This window comes from Lithobates pipiens, unplaced genomic scaffold (assembly GCF_037356315.1).
Source record: "Lithobates pipiens isolate NorthernLeopardFrog02 unplaced genomic scaffold, aLitPip1_a1.2 Scaffold_28, whole genome shotgun sequence".
Classification (NCBI taxonomy): Eukaryota; Metazoa; Chordata; class Amphibia; order Anura; family Ranidae; genus Lithobates; species Lithobates pipiens.
The window spans coordinates 82,373,636-82,392,068 of NW_027507789.1; the positions used below are offsets into that span (position 1 = coordinate 82,373,636).

At 44.1% G+C, this 18,433-nt stretch overlaps 3 pseudogenes; all 3 read left to right on the forward strand.

Annotated features, from left to right (window-relative positions):
- The first annotated feature begins 880 nt into the window (after positions 1-880).
- LOC143936485 (5S ribosomal RNA) lies at positions 881-999 on the forward strand (annotated as a pseudogene).
- Positions 1,000-1,094: 95 nt separating this feature from the next.
- Positions 1,095-1,214, forward strand: LOC143936994 (5S ribosomal RNA; annotated as a pseudogene).
- Positions 1,215-16,913: 15,699 nt separating this feature from the next.
- On the forward strand, positions 16,914-17,032 carry LOC143937024 (5S ribosomal RNA; annotated as a pseudogene).
- Positions 17,033-18,433: the final 1,401 nt, after the last annotated feature.

Sequence of the window (18,433 nt, forward strand, 5' to 3'; positions counted from 1 at the left end):
TTCCCAAATCAGATTTCAGTCTATTCAGGAGAGGAAGAAAATTAAGCGGGTACAATTGCACCAAATCCGCTGCGATGTCAACGCCCAGGTAACGTATAGATTTTTCAGCTCAGTAGAATGGAAAAGCGGAGCATAGCCTCTTGGCCTCACCATCCTGGACCGATATATTCAATACAGCCGATGGTGCAATTGATTTTATAGTTTGATAGGCTGCCGTATCGCCGGAGAGCCACGAGTATATTGGGAAGCGAAATGTGTGGATTGGAGACGAAAAAAATTAGATCGTCAGCGTACGCCGCAATTTTGTGGTGTGCCGAGGGTTTGGATATGCCAGTAATATTCGGGTCATTCCGAACGTGACACATAAGTGGTTCCAGTGTCAGAATAAAAATTAGGGGAGACAGAGGGCACCCCTGCCTCGTCCCATTAGTGATGGGGAAAGAGTCCGAGCACTCTGAAAGCACCCAATCTCGTCTGATCTTGGAGGCTAAGAAGAGTCAGGCCTGGTTAGTACCTGGATGGGAGACCACCTGGGAATACCAGTTATTGTAGGCTTCTTTTTATGTTGTTGGCCTTGATTCGTTTTGTTTTTTTTTCGCTTGTTTCCCAAGGTGACTATCTTGGCATTTGTCAAGAGGGTTGAGAGTGCCCAAAGAGATTGCCTATGGGCACATAAGCCGAAAAGCGCCAGATCTCCTCTGATCTCAGAGGCTAAACAGGGTCGGGCCTTGCTAGTACCTGGATTGGAGACCACCTGGGAATACTAGGTGCTGAAGGCTTATTTTTATGTTGTTGGCGTTGACTTGTTTTTTTTTTTGTTTGTTTACCAAGGTGACCATCTTGGTGTTTGTCAAGAGGGTTGAGAGTGCTTGAAGAGCTCGCCTATGGCCACATAACCCTGAAAGCACCAGATCTCGTCTGATCTCAGAGACTAAACAGGGTCGGGCCTTGTTAATACCTGGATGGGAGACCACCTGGGAATACTAGGTGCTGTAGACTTCTTCTCATGTTGTTGGCGTTGACTTGATTTTTTTGTTTGTTTCCCAAGGTGACCATATTGGCGTTAGTCAAGGTTGAGAGTGCCTGAAGAAATCTCCTACGGCCACACCACCCTAAAAGAGCCCAATCTCATCTGATCTCAGAGGCTAAGCAGGGTTGGGACCAGTTTAGTACCTGGATGGGAGACCGCCTGGGATTTCCAGATGCCGTAGGCTTCTTTTTATGTTGTGGCCGTTGACCTATTTTTTTCCGCTTGTTTCCAAGGTGACCATCTTGGTGTTTGTCAAGAGAGTTGAGAGTGCCTGAAGATATCGGCTACGGCCACATCGCCCTGAATCTGTTCCATCTCGTCTGATCTTGGAGGCTAAGCAGGGTCAGGCCTGGTTAATGCCTGGATGGGAAACCGCCTGGGAATACCAGGTGTCGTAGGCTTCTTTTTTTTTTCAAATATAATTTTTTCTCCAAATAGGGGAAGACGGTCCCCCGAGTACATAATGCAACAGAGAAATACAGAGCAAAAAGCAGCTGAACAATACTTGATACAGGTATATTCGCAACTGTGAGTCTGCCTTCCATCAATCACAATGATTCGAGGCACGGATAAAGTACTGTACCAAGATCCAGGGTCACACAAACCCCCAGGTCCCTCCGGCATAATCCATCCAGAGGGGGGTGTGGGGCCGTCATTCCCAATTTTCCACTCTTTCCAAAAGAGAGAGGGGGTGGAGGGGGTGAGAGATAGGGGAGGAAGGCAGAAAAGAGAAGGGTTGAAAGATCAGAAAAGGAGAAGAGGGGACGAGACACGATGGCAGCCACTGTCCAAGGGGCCAGTCAAGGAAAGCTCAGAGCACTAAGGCGATAGCAGGCGACATCCTTCCAGTGAGAATATAAAGGTATTCCAGATGTCTCAGGTTTGTTTAAAAAATTCTTGTATACCTTGTGATGTGAGGATCAAGTCCTCCATTTTTTTTAATGTCCTCTATTTTCTTAAGCCAGTGAGTAATGAAAGGGGGGGAACATTTTTTCCAATAGAGAGGGATGCAGGATTTCGCCGCATTTATCACATGACGTAAAATAGATTTTTTTGTACTTCTTAATGGGAATCTGTGAATGGTGCAAGAGAAAGAATGCAGCCTCTTCCTGGATGGAGAAGTCTGTGAATTTTTGTGTTATGCATCGGATCTCTGTCCAGAAGTCCACCAAGCTGAGGCAGGACCAAAAAATGTGCAGCAACGTGCCCTCTTCTTCTCCACACCTCCAGCATATGTTCGAGGAAGAGGAGAAACATTTCTGCAGCTTTGATGGTGTCAAATACCACCTGGTGAGAAGTTTAAAATTCGTCTCCTGTATCTTCGTGCACAGCGACATTTTGAGAGCCAAAGTGATAATGCGTTGTCTCTGTGCTGGGGAAAATTAGCAATTAAGGTCCTTTTCCCAGTTGGACAGACAGGTTAAGTGTGGGTAATCTGTTTGAGAGAGAATGTGGGCCAAAGGGCCTTCGCTCCTGCATAGAGTCTCAAACTCCGTCTGAGGGCGGGCGAACGTTTGAGGATTGGGGATGGAATGGAGAAAATGATGTCGTTGCGCCGCTCTCCAAAAAGGCAGTTGGAAAAGCCCTGTCGGATCTGTTAGGGTTGAGAAAGAAGGCCATTTTCCATCAATGACGAATTTAGACGCATTGTCTAGGTTGGAATTTCTAAGTGGGTCCCCAGTTCAAAGGTTGGATGGCCACGTATAGGGAATAGGGGGGAAGTCAAAGACGTGAGTGTGTTTTGGGTAGCGATCAGGTGACTGACTTTCAACTAAGCCCCTATAGTGGGATGTGACATAAATTCTGTGGGTAAATACTTATAGCACTACATGGCGCTTCTTAGCGGAATTCGGGAGTGAGCTTAGAAAGTTTGTTTCGATTCCAGTCCAATACACGGCCCAGATGGGAGGCCAGGTAGCAGCGTCGCAAGTTAGGGAGAACCAACCCTCCCTGTTGTTTAGACAATGTCAGCTGTGACCGCTTAAGTCTGGGATTTTTGTGGGCCCAGTTAAATTGAGTGAGCAAGGATTGAGCTTGCTTAAAAAACAGGACTGGAATCTGGATCGGGAGAGCTTGGAAAAGATAAGTAAATTTAGGGAGTATGTTCATTTTAATGAGATTGCATCTGCTGAACCAGGAATGGAGGCCAGAATGCCACCCGTGAAGCAAACTGCGGATCTTAGTGACAAGGGGTGGGGGGAAGTTCAACATAAACGTACGCGCGATGTCCGGTGGAATGTAAGTACGTGAGTATATCTTACTTATCCATGCCAGCATCCGTTCACTCAGACCTATATGGCAAAGGACCGAGAACATTAATGTCCATTTGACCCGATCAAAAGCCTTCTCGGCATCAGTACTCATGAAAAGACAAGGGGTCCCAGATGACTTTGCTTTACGGATCAGGGTAAGCACCTTAGTGGTGTTGTCCTTATCTTCCCTGGTGGGAATAAAACCTAACTGGTCAATATGTATAAGGGACTACAAGTGATGTGCCAATCACGTGGCGAGGAGTTAGAGAATAGTTTTAGGACCGAATTTTGGAGGGAAATGGTCTGTAGCTTCCACATAGGCCCGGGTCTTTGCCCTCCTTAGGTATCAACGAGATGTGGGCTCTAAGGGTATCCTCAGGAAAATCCCCATTTGAGCTCAGAGTATTAAATAAATTCACCAAGCGCGGGCCGAGAATAGGGAGGAAGGTCTTAAAGTATTGTGCGGTATATCCGTCAGGGCCCGGAGCCTTACCCACCTTCGGAGGTCCCACGGCCGTCTGGACTTCTTCCAGTGTGATCGGGTCCTCCAAGTACTCCCGTGATTCTGATGAGAGGGTTGGTAGACCAGAACCGGTTACATATCTGTCTATATTGTCCTGTCCAGACCCTGAATCGGGCAGGTTGTAGAGATCAGAGTAACATTTTTCAAAGACTTCAACTATTTGGGTTGGGGTAGAGGCCCTCTGGCCATTCTCATCTATCAACTGTGGTATGTAAGAGCCAGATTTCAACTCCTTTACCGACCTGGCTAAGATTTTTCTGCATTTGTCCTCTGACTCCTACGTCAGTTTACGACAGAACTGGAGTGCCGCTTTCGCTTTATAATGGAGAAGGACAGCAATATGGGTATGGAGTGTCCCCAATTCAATCTCTAAGGTCCGTAAGGGGGTATGTTTATGTTTCGCTTCCACAGAGGCAAGTTCACGAAACAGATTAGCAAGCTGTTCCTGATAAGTACCCTGCGGAGTACTGACTTGTGAGCCTCCCAAATTATCCCCGGGTCACAGTCCTGCTTTAGTTTTCTTGGAAATAAAGGTCCAATTCCCTGGTCACATCTGCTAAAACTTCTGGTATCTGGATGAGGCTCTCATTAAGGTGCCAGAATAGAGACCTAGGTGAGGGGTAGGGAGCGAGGAGCAAGAGGCAGAAGTGTCAACCGATGGCGAAAGGGGACATTAAAGTCCCCACCTAATATCAATTGGCCCTCCCGAAAGTCACATAATCTGTGCAGGGTAGTTCTGAGGAACGTGTCTTGGTGATCATTGGGAGCGTACACAGTGGCAAATGTAAAAAGGCGCTCTCCAATGTGGCCCCTAAGAAAAAGATATTGGCCCCCAGGGTCCACCAGAGAATCCTGGAGAACCCAGGGGAGCCTGCTAGAGATCAGAATGGAGAGGAGGGGTTAGTAGAGTGGTAGACCTTAGGGAAGGATCTCGACCATAGAAAGGGGAGGCTAGTATTTTTAAAATGTGTTTCTTGTATAAAGGCCACATCAGTACAGGATGTGTTCAGTTTTCCCAGGAGGATCCACCGTTTTTCAGGGGAGTTCAGTCCCTTAACGTTTAGAGAGGTGACCTTGACTGAGTCTCCCATCGCTCCTCGGGGAGGGGGAGGGGGACGTCAGAGAAAAGCAAAGAAAGTTGAACCAAGGTAGGTTTTGGGTAGGTAATGCATGGCGGGAACTAAGGGGGAGAAAGGAAGGGCAAATGGAAGGAAAGGTAAAGGGAAAAAGAGGCCGGGCACCCCAACCCCAGGGGGAGAGGGAAATTAAGGGTTGTCCGCACTCAACAGTACAGGAAGGGTATACTAAAACAGCACAATTATGCTATAGCGCTTACCAGATGTACACTGGGTTTAAAGCGCTGTCCTACTTGGGTTATTGGGTAGACAGGTCGGAGAGGGAGCCCCCGAATCCTAGTCCCCCCAGTCCCGGCAGTGGTAAATGTCACGTCTGATACCGCTATGCAAATAAAAGACAATCAGTAACATCAAAGAAACAAAAAACAATAGTATAACCAAAACAGAGGTAGAGCATATAACTGTCAGCACTGAGGGGTCTCCTCGGCTCGCCCTAAACATAGGCATGCACGAGGGAGCCCGTCACAACAGAAAAGGCATCACAGAATGGGATCCACCACCCCCCATCCCATACCCCTAAAGTACATGCAGTCCCCGAACAAATGCATTTCTCCCTTTGGCAGATTGTCCTCTCCTTACCCCCTCTCCCCTGTCCACGCCCCGGGGGGAAAAGGGGCAGGGAAGGGGGAAAGGGGGAGTGGAAGGGGGGAAAGGGGGAGTGGAAGGGGGAAAGGGGGAGGGAAAGGAGGGAAGGGAAGGGTGGGAAGGGGGGGAAGGGAGGGGGGAAACAGGGGAGAGGGGACAAACATGCAGAAATGTCAAGTCCTTTAGCGCACTCCCACCAGCAAACACCCGGACCCCATAAATTTCAACTCCTCCCCTCCATGGTCACCACATCAAGATGAAAGAGGAGCAGCCCTGGTCGGTGCATGGAAAATCCGGCAGGCAAGGGGCTGGGGCCACCATCCCTCCATCCAATGGGAGACTTCACCCGAGCAGCAGTCCTAGGGCCCGCCAATTAGTGTCTCTCCTGCATCGCCATCGGGGGCTGTGTAGAGCATCCAGAGGGAGGCTGGGACCGCCCAAACAGTAAGGGGTAAATCCTCCAGGGGGGTCCAGAGTCACCCTGGAGGGAAGCAGTGTCTCGTACCAATAGGCTCAATAAATAAGTCATCCAGGGTCCCCGAAAGCTGCAGAAGGCAATGTCAGCAAAGAGTAGGTGGGAGCCAGAGGGGGGGACAAGGGGCGCATCCAGGGGGAGGGGACACATATGCGGGAATGTCAAGCCCTTCCAGTACAGCGCATTAGGTATCACTCAGACCCCCCAAAGTGCAACTCCCCCATCTAAGGTCAAGACTCCAGAAGGGAAGATGAGCCGCCCTGGTCTGTACATGAAAGAACCTGCTGCCAAGGGGTTGGGGCCATCATCCCTTCCTCCAATGGGAGATGCCACCGGAATGAAAGCCCTGTGTCCTGTCAAGTGGTGCCCCTCTGACAATGTCGTTGTGGTATATGTGGAGCATCCAGGGAGAGGCAGGGACCACCCAAACAGTGAGGGGTAAAGCCTCCAAGGGGGACCGGTGTCGGACAGGAGGATAGCTGTGTCTTGTACAAGTTGGTTAATTAGACAAGTCATCCAGTGTGTTCCTGTGAGCAGCGGAAAGAAAGGTCGGTAAGGATTATGAATGGGTGGGGGCCAGGGAGTGCATAAAACTGCCACCAGATGACCGGGGCAGAGAGGGCAAGGGGATGAAACTCAGATCTGGTAGGTGGGGGCGGGGGTGAGGAGTGTCCCTCATATTACTCACGTTGGCCATACCTTGAAGCTGAGCGCTCTGCATACCCAGGACGTTCTTCTGTATAATCTAGCCTATCTGTATACATTAGCCTGTCTTTTGTACACATTAGTCGGTCCTCTGTATACACTAGTCTGTCTGTATACACTAGTGTATACAGATAAACTAGATTATACAGAAGAACGTCCTGGGTATGCAGAGATGGAGGCTAGGGTATACAGAGAGAGAGGCTAGAGTATGCATACTTGCTAGTGTATACAGACGGACTAGTGTATACAGAAGACCGGCTAGTTTATATAGGGAGGCTAATGTGTGCAAAAGACAGGCTAGTGTATACAAATAGGCTAGATTATAGAGAAGAACATCTTGGGTATGCAGAGAGAGAGGCTGGGTTACACAGAGAGGCTGGTGTATGCAGACTTGCTAGTGTATACAGACGGACTAGTGTATAGAGAGGCTTGGGTATACAGAGAGCTAATGTATAAAGAGCAGCTAGTGTATACAAAAGACATCCAAGGGTATAAAGAGAGACTCGTGTATGCAGAAGACCGGCTAGTTTATACAGAGAGGCTAAAGTGTACAAAACACAGGCTAGATTATATAGAAGAACGTCATGGTTATGCAGAGATGGAGGCTAGGGTATACAGAGAGAGAGACTGTGTTACACAGAGAGGCAGGAGTATGCAGACTTGCTAGTGTATACAGATGGACTAGTGTATACAGTAGACCGGCTAGTTTATACAGAGAGGCTAATGTGTACAAAAGACAGGCTAGTGTATACAGATAGGCTAGATTATACATAAGAAGGTCCTGGTTATGCAAGAGATGAAGGCTAGGGTATGCAGAGAGAGAGGCTTGGTTACACAGACTTGCTAATGTATACAGACGGACTAGTGTATACAGAGGACCGGCTAGTTTATATAGAGAGACTAATGTGTACAAAAGACAGGCTAGTTTATACAGATAGGCTAGATTATACAAACGAACGTCCTGGGTATGCAGAGATGGAGGCTAGGGTATACAGAGAGAGAGTGAGGCTGGGTTACACAGAGAGGCAGGAGTATGCAGACTTGCTAGGGTATACAGAGAGAGAGGCTAGAGTATGCATACTTGCTAGTGTATACAGGGGGACTAGTGTAATACAGAAGACCGGTTAGTTTATACAGAGAGGCAAATGTGTACAAAAGACAGGCTAGTGTATACAAATAGGCTAGATTATAGAGAAGAACGTCCTGGGTATGCAGAGATGGATGGCTAGTGTATACAGATAAGCTAGATTATACAGATAGGCTAGATTATAGAGAAGAACGTCCTGGGTATGCAGAGAGAGCAGTTGGGTTACAAAGAGAGGCTAGTGTATGCAGACTTGCTAGTGTATACCGGTGCACTAGTGTATACAGAGAGGCTTGGGTATACAGAGAGCTAATGTATAAAGAGATGCTAGTGTATACCGACGGACTAGTGTATACAGAGGACCGGCTAGTTTATACAGAGAGGTTAATGTGTACAAAAGACAGGCTAGTTTATACAGATAGGCTAGATTATACAGAAGTACGTCCTTGGTATGCAGAGATGGAGGCTAGGGTATACAGAGAGAGAGAGCGAGGCTGGGTTACACAGAGAGGCAGGAGTATGCAGACTTGCTAGTGTATACAGATGGACTAGTGTATACAGTAGACCGGCTAGTTTACACAGAGAGGCTAATGTGTACAAAAGACAGGCTAGTGTATACAGATAGGCTAGATTATACAGAAGAAGGTCCTGGTTTATGCAAGAGATGGAGGCTAGGGTATGCAGAGAGAGAGGCTTGGTTACACAGACTTGCTAGTGTATACAGACGGACTAGTGTAGACAGAGGACCGGCTAGTTTATACAGAGAGGTTAATGTGTACAAAAGACAGGCTAGTTTATACAGATAGGCTAGATTATACAGAAGAACGTCCTGGGTATGCAGAGATGGATGGCTAGTGTATACAGATAGGCTAGATTATACAGATAGGCTAGATTATACAGAAGAACGTCCTGGGTATGCAGAGATGGAGGCTAAGTTATACAGAGAGAGAGGCTAGAGTACGCATAATTGCTAGTGTATACAGATGGACTAGTGTATACAGAGGACCGGCTAGTTTATACAGAGAGGCTAATGTGTACAAAAGACAGGCTAGTGTATACAAATAGGCTAGATTATAGAGAAGAACGTCCTGGGTATGCAGAGATGGAGGCTGGGTTACACAGAGAGGCTAGTGTATGCAAGCTTGCTAGTGTATACAGACGGACTAGTGTATACAGTAGACCAGCTAGTTTATACAGGGAGGCTAATGTCTACAGAAGACCGGCTAGTGTATACACATAGGCTAGATTATAGAGAAGAACGTCCTGGGTATGCAGAGATGGAAGCTAAGGTATACAGAGAGAGAAGTTGAGTTACAAAGAGAGGATAGTGTAGGCAGACTTGCTAGTGTATACCGGTGGACTAGTGTATACAGAGAGGCTTGGGTATACAGAGAGCTGTATATGTATATGTATAAAGAGATGCTAGTGTATACAAAAGACAACCAAGAGTAGACAGTGAGGATCGTGTATACAGAAGACCGGCTACAGAGAAGCTAATTTGTACAAAAGACAGGCTAGTGTATACAGATAGGCTAGATTATACAGAGGAAGGTCCTGGGTATGCAGAGATGTAGGCTAGGGAATCCAGAGAGAGACTGTGTTACACAGAGAGGCTAGAGTATGCAGAAGAACGGCTATTTTTTTTACAGATGGGCTTGTGTATACAGAATACAGTCTGGGGAATTCAGTGAGGCTAGTGTATGCAGAGAGGCTGGGACACCAAGACTATTGTAAAAAGAAGGCAGGCTAGTGTATATAGATTACGGGCACCTGTATACAGAAGACAGAGAGGCTAGTCTATATTGAGTGGCTGGTGTACACAGAGAGATTAATGTATACAGAAAAGCTAGCGTGTAAAGAAGACAGGACTTTATTTTTTGCTAATGCAACTACTTTTGAAACATATAAAGTGCTTTTTTCATATTTTGGTGCTGTTAAAAAGTGGTGTATTGTCAGTGGTGATATCAATGTGACAGTTAATGTGGAGAACTACAACTATTCAAAATAGAGCAAAAGAGTGCTAAGTTTATTTTGTTAAGTCATTGACTGATAGACGTTAAGTAATTGGCCGTTATTGGTTTGGCAGTACATGGTTTATTTTGATGTAAGATAGTTTTATTCTCTACTTATAGCCGAGTTTTAGACGACTTTATTATTAGCATTATTCGCATTATTCATATATATTATGCAGAGTGTAAGTATTGCAGTGAGACGATATTGCTTTTAAAAGATTTGTATTATTATACATAGCATTGTTAGCAGACCAATAGGACAATTTACATGGCTTAATATTGCAGAGCGTAATTTATCAGGAAAGAGATTCAAAGCGTTAGTTGCAGTAGCTTCATAAAACTGAGAAATCGTTGCATTACTCTAAATTTAAAATATGTTCCGGCAGCACTGAAAAGACGATATTAGATGAGTGATCTACACATTTCGTTTACTATTTCACTATACCGGCTAAATGTTAATATGTTAATATGTGCTGCGTGTAAGGTAGAAATTTGATGGTTTAGTGTGAGCTGGTTTACCAGGATTTAGAGATAGTAATCTGTTTATACTAGTAATAAATATAGCAAAATAACTATAACGGGTTTAAGTGGAAATACACGAAATAACAGCAACAACGTGTGTAGGTTTTTATCAATCAAGTTCATTACGTGTCTTTAATCATGTAGTGAATATACCCCAATATTGGAGCACAAGGATGAGAAAGCATAATAACTAACAGAGGATGACATGGCAAAAAGACAAACTGCATTAGAAATGTGAATATGAATTAGAGTTGAAATGCCAATCGCCACGGCTACGTACAGCAAAGTGTGAGCTAAGCAGCTAAATATTCTGCAATAGCAGAGATTAAGTATTGCAGTCGAAATGAGATCGGAAGCGTTAGTTGCAGTAGCTCCAAAATGACTGAGAAATCATTTCATTACTCTAAATGTAAAAGTTATCCCGGTAGCACTGAGTGGACTGATATTAGATGAGTGATCGTTGTAGTACAAATTCAGTTTCCTATAGCAGAGAGATACCAGCTAAATGTGAGACGAGCAATTAAACTGTTCACGGTAGCATTGCATTACTCTTAATATGTGCAGCGTGTAAAGAAGCAATAAGATGGTTTTGTATTATCCTAAAATTAGCAGTATACGTAATAAAGGTGAGTAGGTAACCTGGATTTAGACATAGCAAACTCTATAATCTAATTTAGCAAAATTAGAAAAGATAATATTGAGAGAGTATATACAGGTCGAGTTTAAGTGGAAATACACAAAATATCTAGCTTACCTTTACATTGTTCAATAGAGCGTTGCAAAGAAATACCAAGGCAGAATGTCGGAATAGCAATTAGATGAGATGATTGCTGTAATCATGAAATATCAGCAACGCCTAGGTTAATATCGGATGAGAAAGTATAATAACTGGCAAAGTATGACATGGCAAAGAGACAAATTGCATTAGAGATGTGAGATGGACATGAAATGTCAATCCCCATTGGTTACTTACATGTAAACGCGGCTACATACAGCAAAGTGTGAGCTAAGCAGCTAAAGGGTATTTAAGAGTAAATTGACGTAGCTTGAAAATTCCAACGTGTAAATCGTTCCATTAATTATGTTACGCACGAAGACGGCTTACACTGACTGTTTTCCGTTTCCACTGGTCATCGGCATAATGTATCAGTAACCATGAACATTAATAATGATAGACAGCTTACATTAGGATGTATGCATGATGTGAATGTAAAATGAATGTAAAATAGTTGCATTATGTGTTATTAATGTATTGCTATGCTTTGCTACTGCAACCACTTCTCAATCAAGTAAACCGTCCCACTGCTTTTCTCACATTTTGCCGCTGTTAAAAAATGTGTTGCAAATGGTTATCAGTGTGACAGTTAATGTGGAGAAGAAGTAATACACAAAATAGAGTCAGAAAGAGAATCCTATTGCATAGAGGTAGCGAGATATGGTTGCATTAATCTTAATGTGCAGTGTGTAAAAGGTTTTAAAAAGATGGTTTTGTGTGACTTTTGCTTTAACGTAAAATTAGCTGTAGACATTATAACTTGTTACAATGATTTAGAGATAGTAATCTCTATAAAATAATAATAATAAGTATAGCAAAACAAATTAGGAAAATTCTGAGGCAGTATGTATAGGTCGAGATATAGTGAATACACAAAAGGGATCAAGGGATCAAAGTCAAGGGATAAATGCAAAGGTACTCTATTTAACAGTAAATTGACGTAGCTTGCAAATTCCAACGTGTAAATCGTTCCATTCATTTTGCTGCTCAAGAAGACGGCTTACACTGACTGTTTTCCGTTTCCACTGGAAAGAGAATCCTATTGCATAGAGGTAGCGAGAGATGGTTGCATTACTCTTAATGTGTAAAGGTTTTAAAAAGATGGTTTTGTGTGAATTTTGCTTTAACGTAAAATTAGCTGTGGACATTATAACTATGGTTAGGTTTACAATGATTTAGAGTTAGTAATCTCTATGATATAATAATAATAAGTATAGCAAAACAAATTAGGAAAATATTGAGGCAGTATATATAGGTCGAGATAAAGTGAATACACAAAAGGGATCAAGGGATAGTTGCAAAGTCAAGGGATAAATGCAAAGGTACTCTATTTAATAGTAAATTGACGTAGCTTGCAAATTCTAACGTGTAAATCGTTCCATTAATTTTGTTACGCACGAAGACGGCTTACACTGACTGTTTTCCGTTTCCAATGGAAAGAGAATCCTATTGCATAGAGGTAGCGAGAGATGGTTGCATATGGCAGAAAGACGGCTTACACTGCTTTTCTCACATTTTGCTGCGGTAAAAAGAAATGTTTTGTCACTGTGTTTTAACTGTGACAGATAAGGTGGAGAAAAAGAAGTAATACAGAAAATAGAGTCAAAACGTGGAAACGTTTATTTGTCATGACAGCTGATACTGGTTGAGCAATAAAACTGTTTTATTAAGATGTAAGACTAGTTTTATTCTCTACATGTAGGCTTTTAACCGAGTTGTATAATATAGGCGACCAATAGGACATTTAAATGGCTTAATATTGTAGGGAGGAAGTATCGCTGTTCAAAGGTAAGAGATTGAAAGCTTAGCTTGAAAATGGCCGAGAAATAGTTGCGTTAGTCTAAATTTAAAGGATATGCCGGTACCAATGAGAAAGCTTATTGATTGACTAGTTGATCTTTGCATTACACAATCCTATTATTATTATTATTATTATTATTAAGATCATAGTGCAGAGAGATACTCAGTTAATGTCAGAGATACTCGGTCAATGTCAGAAAAGCAATAAAACTGTTTACATCGTTAGAGAGCGATGGTTACATTACTCTTAGTATGTGCAGCATGTCTGGTAGCAAAAAGCGGTAGAAGTGAATAGATTTAAGCGGATTTTGAGATAGTACTCTCCATTTCTAATAAGAAATAAAGAAAAATAAGTCAGGATGGTGTGTCAGGACTGTCACATACTCAAGGTCCCGGTACAAATATGAAAAATAGAGCAAAAGAGTACATGGTTTATTTTGATGTATGATAGTTTTATTGCATGCTTGATGTGGATGATTAAAATCGTGTAGTGATCTATATTTAGCATAAGAATGAAAAGGCATAACATGGCAATGAGACAAACTCCATTAGAGATGTGAGCTAGATGAAATGATGAAATGTCTCTGTATAGCCCAGATTGTCTTCTGTTATCACTTAGCCTACCCTCTAAATTCACTAGCCTCTCTATATACACCAGCATGTTTACACTAGCCGGTCTTCTGCATACAATAGCCTGTCTTCGATATACACTAGCCTATGTTCTGAATACACTAGCCCGTCTTCTGTCTTCTGTATGCCCTAGCCTGTCTTCTGTATACATTAGTCTCTCTGTATAAACTAGCATCTCTGTATACCCCAAACTGTCTTCTGTAAAAACTTGTCTCTCTTTATAGCCTGTCTAGCCTTTCTTCTGTACACACTAGCTTCTCTGTATACACTAACCAGGCTTCTATATACAATAGCTTCACTCTATGCACTAGCCTCTCTGTATAATCTAGCCTCTCTATATACCCTCTCTCTATATATAGTGTTCTGCATCTCCGTAGTGGTAGCCTCTCCGTAGAAGCCAGCCTTTATTCTGTATTCACTAGCCTTTCTTCTGTATGCTGTAGTCTTTTATATATACTAGCTTCTCTGTACACCCTTGCATCTCTGTAATACACTAAACCCTCTGTATACCACAGCCTGTCTTCTGTATACACTAGACTGTAAACACTAGCTAGAATACACCAGCCTGTCTTCTGTACCCACTAGAATCTCTGTATACACTACCCAGTCTTCTGTATACACTGTCAGCTTGGATGTATACCCAAGCCTGTCTTCTGTATACACTCGACTCTCTCTATACACTAACCTCTCTATATACACTAACATCTTTGTATATACTAGCCTCTCTTTAAATTAGCCTCTCTGTGTACCCCAGCCTCATTGTTTACTCTAGCATCTCTGTATACTCAAGCCTATCTGCATTCACTAGCCTGTATTCACTAGCCTTATATATACTAGCTTCCTGCTTCTCTGTACACCCTTGCATCTCTGTACACTAGACTCTCTGAATACACTAAACCCTCAGTATACCACAGCCTGTCTTCTGTATACATTAGACTGTAAAAACTAGCTAGAATACACCAGCCTGTCTTCTTTACCCAATAGACTCTCTGTATGCACTACCCAGTCTTCTGTATACACTGTCAGCTTTGATGTATACCCAAGCCTGTCTTCTGTATACACTAGTTTCTCTATATGCACTGTCCTTTCTGTATACTCTCGACCCTCTAATTTATACCCTCTCCTTTATACACTCTATATACACTAACATCTTTGTATATACTAGCCTCTCTTTAAATTAGCCTCACTGTTTACTCTAGCATCTCTGTATACTCAAGCCTATCTACATACACGAGTCTTCTGTATTGTGTATTAACTAGCCTTTCTTCTGTATGCTGTAGTCTTCTATATATACCAGCTTCTCTGTACACCCTTGCATCTCTGTAAACACTGTGTAAACTAGCCAGTCTTATGTATACACTCGCCGACTGTATACACTAGACTCTCTGAATACACTAAACTCTCTGTATACCACAGCCTGTCTTCTGTATACACTAGACTGTAAAAACTAGCTAGAATACACCAGCCTGTCTTCTGTACCCACTAGACTCTCTGTATACACTACCCAGTCTTCTGTATAGAATGTCAGCTTTCATGTATACCCTTTCTGTATACACTAGCTTCTCTATATGCACTGTCCTTTCTGTATACACTCGACTCTCTCTATACACTAACCTCTCTATATACACTAACATCTTTGTATTTGTCTTTAAACTAGCCTCTCTGTGTACCCCAGCCTCACTGTTTACTCTAGCATCTCTGTATACTCAAGCCTATCTACATACACGAAACCTGTATTCTGTATTCACTAGCCTTTCTTCTGTATGCTGTAGTCTTCTATATATACCAGCTTCTCTGTACACCCTAGCACTGTAACAGTACTAGGTTCCTGTATTACAGAAACAGAACACCAGCAATAAGGTGTATACTGTGCAGGAGGCACACAACACCGACTCTAACTTCTGCACTGCAGATGCATGTATTGCAGAAATTGAACACCAGTAATAAAGGGTAGCTTCAGGTGTGTACTGTGCAGGAGGCACATAACACCCATTGTAACAGTGCTAGGTTCCCAAGCAGTAAAGACACTGTCCCTGCCTATCGTCCTCTTTCCCTGACCACCGCAACACACTATACAAGGCCGCCATGCTGGCGGCCTTATATAGTGTGGGGTGTGTACTAAACCCCCCTGAGCTATAATTGGCCGCAGGAATCCTGCCTGTGGTGAATTGTGGCTCTCCTCACACAGGATGTCACATCTGTTCTTATTATATAGAACCTATTATGCTCCTCGTAAACTTTTTCAGTTTGGCCAAACGGCCGGACGCAAGTTGCCCCCGGTGCGGGAACATGGGGGGAGACATGATGCACATGTTTTGGAGATGCCCGAAGTTGATCCGCTACTGGACAGAGGTGACAGGAACCATTGATCGGGTGGTTGGAACCTCCACCATGATGGAGGCAAAGTATTGTCTCCTGGGATTAGTTGAAGGAGTTGGAAACCCGGGAAGTAGCCAGATGGCAGTTCTGAGATGCCTATTTCAGGCAAGGAAACTGATTGCCCAACCCTGCTTAGCCTCCAATGTTGGCAATGACTTGTTTTTTTTCGCTTGTTTCCCAAGATGACCATGTTGGCGTTTGTCAAGATGGTTGAGAGTGCCCGAAGAGATCGCCTATGGCCCCATCACCTTGAAAGTGCCTGATCTTGTCTGATCTCGGAGGCTAAGCATTGTCGGGCCTGATTAGTAACTGGATGGGAGACCAACTGGGAATACCAGGTGCCGTAGCATTCTTTTTATGTTGTTGGCGTTGACATGCTTTTTTTTTTCCGCTTGTTTCCCAAGGTGATCATCTTGGCATTTGTCAAGAGGGCTGAGAGAGCCCAAAGAAATCTCTTACGGCCACATCCCCCTGAAAGCGCCCGATCTCATCTGATCTCAGAGGCTAAGCAGGGTCCGGCCTGGATAGTACTTTGACCTGTTTTTCTTTCGCTTGTTTCCCAAGGTGACCATTTTAGCATCAGTCAAGAGTTTTGAGTATGTCCCAAAGCGTTCGCCTGAGGTCACATCACCCTGAAAGCGCCCGATCTCAGAGGCTAAGCAGGGTCTGGGTCAGATGGGAGACCGCCAGGGTCTATGTTGTTGGCGTTGACCTTTTTTTTTTCACTTGTTTCCCAAGATAACCATCTTGGTATTTGTCAAGAGGGTTGAGAGTGTCTAAATAGAACACCTATGGCCACATCACCCTGAAAGTGCACAATCTCATCTGATCTCGGAGGCCTAGCAGTGTACGGCCTGGTTAATACCTGTATGGGAGACCATCTGTGAATACCAGGTGCCGTAGGCTTCTTTTTATGTTGTTGGCATTTACCTGTTTATTTTCGCTTGTTTCCCAAGGTGACCATCTTGGTGTTTAACAAGAGGGTTGAGAGTGCCCAAAGAGATCACCTACGGCCCCATCACCCTGAAAGCGCCCAATCTCATCTGATCTCAGAGGCTAAACAGTGTCGGGCCTGGTTAGTACCTGAATGGGAGACCGCCTGGAAATACCAGGTGCCATAGACTTCTTTTTTTGTTGTTGGCTTTGAACTGTTTTTTTCGCTTGTTTCTCAAGGCGACCATCTTGGCGTTTGTCAAGAGGGTTGGCCGTGTCTTGAAGAGAACGCTTACGGCCACATCACACTGAAAGCACCCGATCTCGTCTGATTTCAGAGGCTTAGCAGCATCAGGCCTGGTTAGTACCTGGATGGGAGACTGCCTGGGAAGACCAGGTTACATAGAAGGATCTGGTCTGGTAGTGTCTTGATTGGGAGATCGCCTGGGAATACCGGATGCCGTAGGATTCTTTTTATGTTGTTGGCTTTGACCTGTTTTTTTTCCCTTTTTTCCCAAGGTGACCATCTTGGCATTTGTCAAGAGGGTTAAGAGTACACAAAGAAATTGCCTACGGGCACAACACCCTGAAAGCGCCCAATCTCGTTTGGTCTCAGAGGCTAAGCAGGGTTGGGCCTGGTTTGTACCTGGATGGGAGACCGCCTGGGTTTTCCAAATGCTGCAGGCTTCTTTTTATGTTGTTGGCATTGACTTGTTTTTTTTTGTTTGTTTCCCAAGGTGACCATCTTGGCGTTTGTCAAGAGGGTTGAGCGTGCATTTGATCTCAGAGGCTAAGCAGGGTTGGGACCTGGTTAGTACCGGGATGGGAGACCGCCTGGGATTTCTCGATGCCATAGGCTTTTTTTTTAAGTTGTTGGCATTGACTTATTTATTTTTTTTGTTTTATTCTTTTATTAAGTATAAGTAGAACAATATAAATATAACAGTCAACCATACAGCATGACCCAGGGTCACAATTACATGCTAACAAAAAATAGGCAGCCAAATAACTCTGGGTTCTCAGAGGGGAGTCCTACAGTTTCATGCAGAAAATAGAGAAACCCCACCTCCGACATGTAGTACAGTATAACTAGTGCAGCTCCGTTCGGACAAATGTAATCATGGAGAACAACTGGGACCACAGCGAGCCAGCTTATCATGACCTACGTGAACCAGAGCAAAATATGAGCCGGTCATGTCCAGAACCCTGGGGTTCTTCTGGGTCCCGAAGGCTAGTAAGGAGACAAGGCATAGTCAAAAGGGAGGACGGGGGAAGAAGAGAGTGCAAAGACGGAGAGAAGAGGAGGTGGGGGGATGGCGACGGGGAAAAAAAGAAAAATAAAGACAAAAAGGAGGGGGGGAATGCCACCCAGGGCAGACATGGCCTACGTAGGTAAACGTTAGATGTTCAGTCGTTTTCTGGGACGGAGGCACTGCTCACCTCCCGAATGTAGTCTCGAGTACCAGTAAAATACGTCCAGGGCCTCCATGTAACACTAAATGCCTCTTCAGTGTTGTGAAGGGTGGCGGTCAATTCTTCCATCCGGAGAATATGATTGACTTTGGAATACCACAGCACCTTGGATGGGGGCT